This window comes from Protopterus annectens, chromosome 3.part0, assembly GCF_019279795.1.
Source record: "Protopterus annectens isolate FY-2018-M chromosome 3.part0, PAN1.0, whole genome shotgun sequence".
Classification (NCBI taxonomy): domain Eukaryota; kingdom Metazoa; phylum Chordata; order Ceratodontiformes; family Protopteridae; genus Protopterus; species Protopterus annectens.
In genome coordinates, this window is record NC_056731.1 from 1,904,769,460 (window position 1) to 1,904,782,897 (window position 13,438).

A 13,438-nucleotide genomic window follows, 5' to 3' on the forward strand; every position below is an offset into this window, starting at 1 on the left:
ACACTCCATAGCATTACAAGACATATGTGTGTCACTTTGTACAAATGGTGATTGCTATGCATATTGTGTATAGGTGCATATGTTTGCACACACACAACATTGAGGTGCATAGCAGTTAATGATATGTGTAGTACTGTGGCCACTGTAACTGGATGGGGTGTCGTACCATGAGCCATCATCATGCAGCATCATGTGGTCACTCAAGGCTACTAATGTGTGCCAGACTGGCACATAGCATGCTATACCTGAACTGCAGTAACATGGCTACATTCACCATTTCACAGCCAGTTGTTACATGGGTTTGTAAGGTGCCCAATAGGGGGCATTACCTAACATGAATGTGTTATGTGTTGAAGAGTGTCACACAGCCACATGAGAGGCCTCTACCCCTCAGATATATTATGTGTGCTGTTGGGATACCGGAGTGTGACCTTACAGCAGGTGTCTGAATACGCCATGTGTAACATGTTAATGTGTACTGCGTATGACACAGTTGTGTATGTTGTGTGCATGTGTATCGACTCTGCCTATCCAATGTCCACTACAGTGTTGCCACAGTTGTGTGGGATGCTCTGTGTATTGCATGTGTTTGAGGCAGCTACTCACGTTACTGAGATGTGCATAGTCTCATAGCAAACAAGCACAGCATGCATTATGCACAGGTGTGTGACGTGTACATGGCCTACACCTCACCTATGACATGCACATTTAATTAGCAATATTAAATGTAGAACACACTCACCAGCATGGGTCTGCTGCCTTTCTGTCACACCAGAGGGACCTACAAGGATATGAGACAGTTTGTCAGTGGCAACAACTGTGGCATTGCTACTGTGTGTTTGCAATCTTACAGTAGTATGATGGTTGACAGTCACAGGCCTGCAAATTATATTCCTAATTATTATTATTGCACAACACTAGGCATCACATCTTGTAACTACACAGTACACATCTCACATAAGCATGATCTACCAATAGAGGTAACAGTAGTGTACAGCTATGCCATGTTATCTGCATGCTCTGTGTCAACTTGCTGGGTGGCTCCGGCCTCCATGATGATACATGTTAGTTGTTGTTGTTGGCCAGGAGCCACCTGGCTCAGGAGCAGCTCCTCCACTCTGATGAGGTGGGGATGGATGGCTACCCCACCACCTGTGGCAAGCTGTTGTCTATGGATATCAGACGCATGCTGCCAGACATGTCTAATTAAATCACTGCAGTTATGGCGTACCTGCTCATATCTCCGGTTATGCATGCCTATGTCATTTACCCTACGGACAAGATCTTGCCACAGTGCAGTCCGCTCATGCTGGTCCTGGTTGGTTCTTGAGAACAGCAGGGTGTAGTGCTGAACCATGGTGGCTGTAATCACTTCGTCCTCAGCTGGGCTATATGAGGGATTACGATAGTGGGCCATGACCCTGGAAGACAATGAAACAATATGTGTGAGCAAGTCAAGTGGCACACTTAACATTCTAAAGTACAGATATCAATTAACTGAAATATATAGCAACCTATTGGCTGTCAGAGGATACAGACTTTCAATACCACATATCAGTGCTCAACCCACAACTGCCTGACAGTGCCTGGCACACTCTATATATCAAACCATGTTTTGCACAGCAACAAAGATAAACCAGTATGTAAGACTATACAACAGTACATGGCACACTGTATGCGACATAATGCACCACCTAGCTACAGGGGGTGTATATATCAAGCTAATGCATAACGTAACATGTAATCTATTGCAATCATTGTAAAGTCCAGTTACAGTATTACCAGTAAACCACACTAGTCATTGATGGCAAACCCCTGTCTAACATATGTGCTCATTCGTTAATATAGGTGGCATACTGCTGTACTAGACTATACATGTTGCTAGATACGCACCTATATCCTGTAACACACATATGACCAAGGCCATGGTACAGGCATACAAACACACACATCAGACATACAGACTAGACACAAAGGTATGGCAACCCACATGACCTTTACCTGTGTACCATACAGTACTGTGTATCAGTAGTTACAAAACCTTATGCCTGAGGTATGTCATATGTGAGTACTACGGGGAACAAACAAAACAGTGGTTCCAAGAAATGTGGACATACACCATACTGTGCTCTTTAGGCATACAGCTTCAGGTAGTACTACAGTTCATACAGGGGTTGGATTCACCAGCAATAACACTCAATAAGCATACATGTACTGCTGTAGCCTCCAATGGGACACCCCAGTCGACACCAACGGACTATGTCAGACCATATGGCATACTGCTTTTTCTGCCTAGCAATAGCATACACATATTTTGCTGGGATCACAGCTAGGACACATACTACCATGACGGAAACAGTTTCCCACTTAGCTATCACACATATACAGAACTCTGACACATTCACCAACACATTTACCATCACACTCAGTCAACCTCACATAGCAATTATTGCAACAAGTACATGTGGGTGTGTATCGATTCATAGGTAGGTTATAGGCTATTGGCCCTAGGACCTATAGATGTCTAGCCATACGCTACCCTGGCCTTTGACACACAGGTAATTTCATTTCAAGTGGCCCTGTCAAGCAGAGCCACAGAGGTGATTCCCGAGGTGTATTTCCTATCTCCCATACAATCATCAGGATTATATATGATGACTGCTAATTAGGAGCTTTGTTTGCTATTGATAGGTGGTTTGTTCCTGAGTATGGGATGTCTCTGACATAGGAATCTATCCCTCCAGCATGTGCTGTTTATTGAGTTGACAAGGTTTAGGTCCCTAGAGCATGTAGCTCGTAGGGATTGTGATCTGTTTACGTGGAGCATGTCCAACAGCTCTGGGTTTCACATAGCTTTGTATGTTAGGCAGAGGTCACCTCTGGGTAGGCGGTATGTGACACAGTCTAGCTGTGGTTTTGTGAGATGGTCTGCATAAGGCATCTGTTTGAGGTTGGTATTACTCTTTGTGAGGTATGTCTGTGTCCTTTCCAGTTGCTGTCGATGTCTTGTGAGGTACATACTACATGGGGAATTGTACTCTATAATGGGTTTTATGTGTGAAGTAGAGGGGAACACTGACCTATATTTCCCTGGATGACACACCTTTTGTGATGATGTGTGCCACATAGACAGATTACATGACTAGTGTGGCACTGTGATTATCAAAGGGGAGACTACTGTCCACCTGTGTCCCATGGTCTCTTATCACACCTTCGGTGTTAAGTAGACTACCACCTATGTGGTAGTCAATGGGTACTGAGTTTTTGCAAGAAGGGATGCCAATGCAGTGTCAACATTGAGCTGGAGTCCATGGCTTTGTCACCAGGCATCTGTTGCAGCAAATATGACCCTCTCTCCCTCCCTCTCTCTCTCTCTCTATATATATATATATATATATATATATATATATATATATACACACACACACACACACACACACACACACACACACACACACACACACACTCATACATATAAACATCCATTGGTGTACATATAGATATACGGGTCTACTACTAATGCCCGAAACGACGATTCCCCGACGGAAAACTCACCGACGCCAGATGACCGACAGGTAAGTGTACCGACAGGGTGATTTGCCGACAGCGGAAAGACCGACAAGGGAATGTGCGATCGCGACGCGGTAAGTGTGCGATGGTGACGGAGTTAGGAGCGGTCAGGTAAGTGCTCGAGATTGTGGGATGTCGGGTTAGGCTGTGGGAAAGGTGAGTGTGTGTTCGTGTCGGAGGTATGGTTCGGGTAAGGTAAGTGTGTGCTAGTGAGGGACTGTAGTTTAGGGACGGGTTAAGTGAGTTAGGGTTAGGGTGCAGGTAGGTGAAGTGTGCGTTAGTGTCGGAGCTTGGGCTAGTGGGTTAAGTGAGTTAGGGTTAGGGTGCAGGTAGGTGAAGTGTGCGTTAGTGTCGGTGCTTGGGCTAGGGGTGGGTTAAATGAGTTAGGGTTAGTGTGCAGGTAGGTGATGTGCGTTAGTGTCGCAGCTTGGGCTAGGGGTGGGTTAAGTGAGTTAGGGTTAGGGTGCAGGTAGGTGAAGTGTGCGATAGTGTCGGACCTTAGGGTTAGGGTTTGGGTCAGGGCTAGTGTGTATGCTATGTAGTGTCGCGTGTTGTTTACGTTCCGTGTGTCGGTGTAATGGTGTTCGGTGTAATGGTGTTCGGTGTTTTGCGTTGTCGGGTTTGTGTGATGTCGGTCATCTGGCGTCGGGGAGTTTTCCATCGGGGAATCGTCGTGTCGGTAATTAGTAGTAGACCCAGATATACATAAAGGCACATATACAGTCCACCTTTCATGGTGGGAATATCAAGTATGCAAAGGTTGTGAGGTATACAGTTATGTCATAATATTGCACAGTGTTATGTGGAATGCATTGAAGGTGTTCTCAGCCCATGTAGCTTTAGCAGGCCTCACAGGCTGCAACACTGCAAACCTGATGAATCATACCCACAGCATTTAACCACCACATGTCATATACCAGCATTGTATGCTGCCTGGTTTGCCACACACTACAACCTACATAGAAATATGCACATAACCTTCAACAACATATATATATCCACCTTTCACAAACAGGTGCAGTATGTCCTTTGCTCTATGCCCATGTACAGATGCTAATATATCTGACACAGACAGATCTCTCCGTATGTGTGTGCGATACACACACAAGGACCACACTGTTGTAAGTCCGTGTACCTCATGACTGACCTGTTGAGCCTTGCTGCAACATGAACAGGTGTCACATGTGAGCACACAGTAACATTAGAGGGTGTATATATAGCTGCAAATGCTAGATTAGCATACTAGCCTGGTACAGCTGTTGCCAATGCTAAGCTACACGTTAATATGACTATCATGCATTTGTTACTCTGTCACATCCATGTTTACATAACTGTATGCGCTACTCCCCCAAACAGACATTGTACATACTACTGTACAGAACACAGATAACATGGATCAGATGTTTAACATTTAATGCTGAACTACATATGTCACAGTCATATCCCACTGCACACAGCTACACACTGATTTATCCATGGCAGTAGTTATGCAGGGCATCTGTGCATAGAAACGTACTGCTGCCAGTAAATACATATCTGTTACATACCTTTCCTTTGTATGTGTTTGTAGTAGTCAGTTCCGTGTGTTTTGTGCACTTTTTTTGTTTATATCTTTTTTTTTTTTCAATAAAATCTTTTTTTCAATATATATTTTTTTTCAATATATATATTTTTTCAATATATATTTTTTCAATATATTTTTTTCAATGTATTTTCTTTTATATCTTTTTTGTTTCCTGTTGCTGTGGTCTGTGTCTCTCTGTGTCTCTCTGTGTCACTCTGTGTCGCTCTCTCTCTCTCTCTCTCTCTCCCTCTCTTTCCATACCTGCAATGAAATGATTGCATGTGTGGACAGCATGTACAGCCTGCTTTTATAGGTATCTGCACATGTGCATGTGATGGCCTCTGCACCAATTGTTGGCCACCATTTGGCAATTGCATGCAGCCTGCTGTGTGGTAATTGCAGTACTTACTGTCATAGTAACCAAATACTATAAATTGCTAAGTCAGGTAGGTGTAGCCCTTTCAGCTTTCCAAAGTGGGGACCATGCTTGTTTGCTGTGGACACCGTTGTGTAAGTCAGAAGGTTGGTATACTTCTTGTATCTGATGCTAGGGGTATAGCCAGTGATTTGAATGTTGTACTCAGAACTGAATGTTGCCACTTCCAGTACACAGTTGTCAGTGTAGAATTGTACTCACCCCTACAAATGCTAACACAAGATACATGGGAGTATGTAGTTTCTTTTCTACTTATACAATTAGCTGCCATACATACATAGTTATTGAGATGTTTTCATTTGGCACATGAACTATTTGTGAACTGCTATACTGTGGATATTAAAGTACTCACTTCTGCACAGTTTGTTTTTTTTTGTTGACATTAGCACAGGATGCTCATGAAACTGGACAATTCCAGTACTGAGTATGCCTACCTACATCCTTGCTGGACCTTGAACACACAGGTATTTTGCACATTTGGGTGGGGATTGTCCTGCTATGATACTGTGTGGGGGATGTAAAGTGCTGCTGTAACATTATTTACTGCTAAAATGGCTGGTTCTGTTATCACAGTCATGTAATGCAATTCCACAACAACTGCTGGTAAAGTTCCACAGAACAGGTTTTGTGTTATGGCATTCCTATCTTTCCTTTACATTCACTCATTCTGATGCATGATAGATATATATATATATATATATATATATATATATATATATATATATATATATATATATGGTTCTAGGTCATAAGATCGACAGCCACAATAACAGCAATCAACTAACAAAACACATCCCCTTATCCAAAAACCACACACAGAACACAAGCACACCAAAATCCTCACAAACCCACACTAAACCTCACACACACAACTATGTCCAACCCTAACCCAAACCCTTACCCTAAGGTCCGTCACTACCGCACTCAGCTAACCGCGCCCTAACCCTAACTCACTTAACCCACCCCTAACCCAAAAATACCACTACCGCACACTTACATAACCCCAGCCTAACCCTAACTCACTTAACCGCCCCTAACCCAAAAACTGCCACTACCAAGACACTTACCTAACCCGCGCCCTAACCCTAACTCACTTAACCCACCCCTATCCCCACACTCTGTCACTATCCACACTTACCTTAGTCGCACCCTAACATCCGTCACCACCGCATACTCACACAGCCTTCTTTCCAACTCACTATCCCTGGCGTCGGAGTTTTCATCCGTAGCGTCGGTCTTCCGAGTGTCGATCATCTGGCGCCCGCTAATCCGTTGTCGGTTATATCAGCTGTCAATCTTCTAACCTAGACCCGTATATATATATATATATATATATATATATATATATATATATATATATATTTATTTCAGCAACAACCTGCAATATATCTACTGTGGCTTAGTGGTACTTCATGCAGTCTAGTGTGTACAAGGTTCGGTTTTATTTTGCTGCTGAGCAGAACAAGGCCCCTCACATGCAGGGTGACTAAGGCACTTTTAAGCAGTTGTAAGTGGGTTTGTGCAGGTTTGCACGACGCTTAGCAATACTTAGCTAAGCACACACAAGTGCAAACCCGCTAACTACTGCTTAAAAGTGCTTACTCCTGCTAACCCCCGCGCTCATTTCTTTGAAAGAAAAGAAAATGGGGAGATAGGACAGTGGTGAAAAAGGGGCACAAAGTGGAAAAGACAGTAGGGAAAACAGCTAGGGATGTGTAGGACTGGTGTAGGGAAGGTCTATAGCTGCCCATTTCTTTAAGAGCAACATGTGCATATACTAGTAATTTAAGGGAAATTTGAAACCTTCCACCCCTGAGAGAGGGGTGAGGACAACAAAGTATGTTGTACTGCCAATTAAATTTCAGTTTATGCATCCAGCGTGCAAAATGGGCAGCAATGTATGGGGCGCCATTTTTTGTGGGAGCAGATTGCCCTTTTTTTTTCAGGTGAGAGTGGAATGTGGGGTAGGTGAAGTAGGTATATTTTGGGAGGTAGGTTGGGGAGGTAAACAGACAAGACAGACAAGACACATACAGGGGTGGAATATGACACATGGGGTGGGTGAACACCATTGACGGGGAAGGATGTTTGGAAATCGCAAGCCCATGAGCCCACAGATAGCAACAGTGGAATTGAGATCCCCACCCATGGGCAGTCACCACTGCACCTTCACATCCCAGAGGGTGGCTGTGCTGGGGGCTGCGTAGGAGGGGCAGGCTCACCCATGAGTCATGCTACTCTTGCCTCGAGCTGGCTGAAAGGATCAGCGACTGAACACTCAATCTCCCTACGCACCACAGCCTGGACCATTCGGAGGGTGATAGGTGGCCCTCCTCTGGCCACACTTGCATGGGGAGATGAGCCCCATCCCCTGCAGTGCTTCCACACAAAGGTGGCACAGGACCAATGGAGAAGGAGGTCCCGGGCTGGGCACCGGACCTGCTGGTGCCAGGTGCCATCGCCAGCTTAGGTGGGACAGGAGGGGCCGCTGGGACCGGCCTTCCCATACGTTCTATGTTTAAGAGGATTTAATGACAATATGGGTTAGTAATAGCCAACAGCATTCCAATTTAGTTGTAACGGCATACAATAGTATTCCCATTAATCCAACACACCAGAGTTCCAACAGTTGAACAGCAAGCATAACACATGCATATATAGAACAACAGTGGACATTCCAACAGCATGCAGGATTGATTGGTGGCAACAGGCCACAAAGATTGTGGTATGTGAACAGGGCACATGCATCAAAGTAAATGTAGATATTTATAAACCAATAGGACATGTGTCCCAACAAATGTTATGAGATTAGACATACCCATTGAGGTGTGGAATTGCATTGTTTATGCACATACAGTAGAGTGTAAAAAGATACCTCCATTAACAACTTATATATACTTATAGTTTACACTACATTCCTATTGACTGCAGTTATATATCCCCTACATGTATTGTGACACTAGGCAATGTCCGTTAAATTGTGAAATGGGTTTTTCTAGTTCTTGATATACCTGACCTGTATCTGATATACAAATTGTCCATGTTGCAGATGCTACTGCTACATATTTATATATTTCATTTATATTTATATATTTACATATCTGGATGTGTTCAGATGATATTATCAGGTATATTTTGACAGCCCCCTACATTTCTAGCAACACTGACATTTCTGGGGAACACAATAACAAGCTACTCATGTGCCAGATTAACCTGTACATGTCGGCCATGAACTGACAGTTGAGGACTGTATATATGCTTAACAGCTACTGGCACTCCCTTCATCCACTTTATATGGGCCTACCCATGTGTGGGTTGACTGCACTTAATACGACAGTACTATTTCTATAATGCAAGGGTACAACAACATATTGAAGAAAGTGACACGGACACACTCCATGAATTATACCTTTATTAATTACATTGCACACTTTTTTAGTGGCTCTCTCATTTATTTGATATATCAGTGCATGCAGAGGACTTTTATTCAAGACATATTATACCTTTATTAATGGGTTACAGCACCTTTTCATACTGTCTCACTTATTTTATATAACATTACATGCAGAGAAGTTACTCAAGACTTATTATACCTTTATTAATGGGTTACAACACTCTTTTTCAGGCTCTCTCACTTCTTTTATATGACAACACATACAGAATAATTACTAACCTGCCTGGTGGCACATCCTTAGCAGCCTATCTGCTTAGGCTTGCTGATTCGCAGCATGGACACCTGCAGCTGTGAAGTAAATGAAGGGATATTGAGTCATACCTATCCATAATATAGACTACAATAGCAATTCTTACATACTTCATTCCATGGCTACATACTCAGTAGTGGGGCATTTTCCATTTCACGGGCCTCCTGTATTGACTGATTCATTCGGTCCTCCTTGTGTATCTTCAGGTCTGAGTAGTGGTGTCGGATCTGCTCACCAGTCCGAGGGATGCCTGTGGCACTGGTGAAATCATGTGCTAGACGGTTCCAGGCTTCCGCTTTGTACTCAGTGCCTTGAAACTGGCCCTGCAGGAGTCTTGCATCATGATGATGGACGAGGAGCCAAACCATTACTTTTGACTCCTCAATGCCCCACCGTTGTGCCCAAAAACGAGAGCTCTCTCCAACACCAGTCATACTGTCTGCAGATAGGAGCTACAACCAGTTATGGCAATTATTCCTGCCTATGGAGCTTAAATATGCCTCATTTCCCACACTTATTTGTGATTGGCCAGTTTTGAAAAATCTCAGCTAAAGGCAAACCTGCTTAGCAATGGGTAAACTTCCATTGATATATATGAGTGTCTTGGAAATGTATCCATATGTAAAGCTGTCATGGCTTAATGGTTTATTACTGTGATTATGGTGCACAGTATCCCAGGTTTGAGGCCTGTCATTGCTTTTGATTTTACTACTGGCCAGACTGGCTAATAGATGTGGCTGTGTTTAGCCGACTTTGGTCAACTTTGCCCAACGTTGCTCGACGTTGCTCTATGTTGCTCTACATTGCGCAATGTTGCGCTAGTTAGCATGGTGCCCAACTCCACACAAAACCATTGCGCTAGTTAAAGCAGTGCTAAGCTATGAGCAATTATACTTAACTGTGCTTAATACTATTAAACTTTGCTTAGCAGTGCTTCACATTGCTTAAGATACGTTACTTATGCATTTATCAGTATGCACGACCATTCCACCTTCTTATATATATAAAATATCGTTCACTACTACATAGGCCATTTCAATGCATTTTACTAAAATTTAAAAGGTAAATGTCAGGAATTATTTTTATGCAGAGATTTCCTACAGAAAAATGGGAAGGGGAGTGGGGGGACTCGAACCGGGAATGCCTCCTCTTTGTGCAAAGGCTCTACCACTACGCTATTGCTATTTGGCTTAATTTGCATATACGTAGTTTATTATCCTCTTCGATGTCTACACTGCTAACTGTAGCTAAGCAATGGGCAAACCCGTGCACACACGCGCAAATATGGGCAGCTATATCTGGAATAATAAAAAAAAGGAAGGCTTTACATTTTAAACTTGTACAGGGATTTTGAATGTGGGTGAGTGTAGTGTTGGGTATGTAGATATTTGAGCGGACTCACTCATTTCAGTTGACATTTGCAGTTTAGGCACTTGCAGGGGCATGGATATTTGGACTGCTCGGCAGTCTGACATGCCCCCTGCACTTCTGCATGCTCCATGTTAGCCTTAGAGTTGAGTCAGCGCACCTTCATGAATATGCTTAGTAAGTCTTACATGGAGGATTACTGAATCCCGGCCCCTATATATATATATATATATATATATATATATATATATATATATATATATATATATATATATATTCATATTTGATAAATGGGTAGGAAGATTGATTCAACCATAATTTTGGCTAAGTCAATATATAATTTGTGAATATACATACAGAGTGAGAAATGGTACATGCAGTTCAGGAAAAGAGCTTAAAAATACATTATAAAAAGTACTGAAATGTACAATAAATAATATAAGCAATTCAAAGATGATATATAGTTATAAGTAAATAAGAAGCACTACTGACTGCTACATATATTTTGGAAATCATAGAACTGATAAATATTGTTTTTATATTCACTTGTTGACTAATGTATGTACAATGTTATTAACATATTTTAACTCATCTGGGATGGAGTAAATGCTGTTTAATGTAGTGGCGATACTGTCTTTTTAAAGTAGTATTTAACCATGATCCTTGTAACTAATGCACTTACATTTCTTCTTAAGATGTTCCTTCAATAGCTTTCTAAATACTAATGAATTATTTGAGCCCTATAGATTTTCAGGTAGTGCATACCAATATGTGAAGACAATTTAGGTTTTTATCTGTAATTATCAAAGGTTTCTACAACTGAATACATTCTTGATTTCATAGGTCACATAAGGGCTGGGATTAAGAAAATGCAGCAACATTGTGGTAAGGAAATTTGAATGACGAGTGGTCCCAGGCAGGGTGTGCCTGATTCAGAGTCATATATACTGCTAGTGGTAACTGAGGAGCAGCTAAGCTGGGCATGGTATATGCCAATTGCTGTATAATGACATGAGGAATATTATTAAAATGAGCTATCTGATGTATGCAAATGAGGCAAATCAAAATGGTGAAGTGACTCAGAAATGTACAAGCAGTTTACCTCAGAATGACGCATGTCATGGATTTGCATGCAACGGATTCCTGGATTTAAGTTGAGGGAATTGGGAAAATGTTAAGGGTTGATGTTACATTAATTCATGTCTATTTCCAACATGCAGAAATCACAGCTACAAGCCACAGCAGCATGCATTGCCACCCTTGGAGGTGCTGTGTTATTCAACTGTGCCTAACTTATCATGCACTCCATAACACTGACGAGTGGCTAGGAAGCCCATGTAGGACAAGGTGGACATGCGTTGGTTTCATCTGTAGGTCTGAGGGACTTGAGGACTATGTATCCCAGTGGAAACCATGGTATATATGCCTTTACATATACTAGTCACCATATTGTGCACATCCATGATTAAGCTAGCCACACTGTGCATCAGACATAGGCAACCCAAGTTACAAAGTATAAAGGGCAGGGCACACTTATTATCATTTGAACAGGTGATGGAGGGAACACATGTGGAGACCTTTCACAGGGAGATGTGTGAGTGCAAAGCAGATATATGATAAAGAGTGCAGATGTATGTATAGCTGTGGTTTAAATGAGGGAGATAGGGGCATAAGGGAAGAGTTGCTTCACATGTCCACTATCTCAGGAGGAGTGTGTGTGTGTGTGTGTGTGTGTGTGTGTGTGTGTGTGTGTGTGTGTGTGTGTGTGTGTGTGTGTGTGTGTGTGTGTGTGTGTGCGCATATTGTGGCCAGTGGTGGTGTGACTGTATGTCTGCTGGGATACAGCTATAGCAGTAGATACAGTACTATATGTTGAACTACAGTACATGTCCATGACCCTGTGCATTTACCCACCCATAGATGCTGCCTCTACCAGGAATAGTAGGAGTTGTATGATGTCTCTGGCTAGCTATTGGTGTGCCCTGTGACTGTGATCAGCATCTGTCACCAGATATGCCATTGCATTACCACAAATGCTATGAGCCAAAGGACATCTCCTAGATGTAGACACCTCCACAACAGATGTAGCAGTGGAAGTGCTCACAATGTGTGAGCACAGTCCACCTCATCCACGGCCATAATGATCACCATCTATATACATAGCAGTGAAATGGCATCATGAACATTGCCTCATGCTCAGCAAGTGTCCTGTGGAGGACAGGGCACATTTTAGTAAGTGACTTAGTTCTAGCAAAACAATCACATATGCAAGACATGCCCTAGATGAGGTCATCCTGCACACCCTGAATCAGCCTAATCAACTCTGTCTTGGCTGTAGCAGCACTACCATGATGGTTCTACACATACACTGTATTCCAGCCATTGACACACCAACTTCAAGGAGAGGGAGGTAGCCATGTCTCCAATGAGACTTAGTAGTCATCCTCCTGTACACCCCCCTCTTACCAAACAGAGTTGCTTGCAGTATTTGATATGTGTCCAGTATGGCATGTTGTACATCCCTGACTGATATTGTTCCCAGTAACCTGTCCACTCTATGTGGTGAGTGTTTCCTGGGTGTCCAGAGGCATAGAGGCTTTGAACATGGAATGTGTAGGGAATGCAGTGGTCAAATTCCCTATGTCAAGCACACTCACTATATTCCATGATTGTGCCAGCTCACCCCCGCCTCACCACCATCATCCTCAGAGGCATCAGATCCTCCAACCTTGGGCAGTAGCAGTTTCACAGTGGTAGTACCAGATAAAGAATCTCCTGTAAACTCAGTAAAGTGAA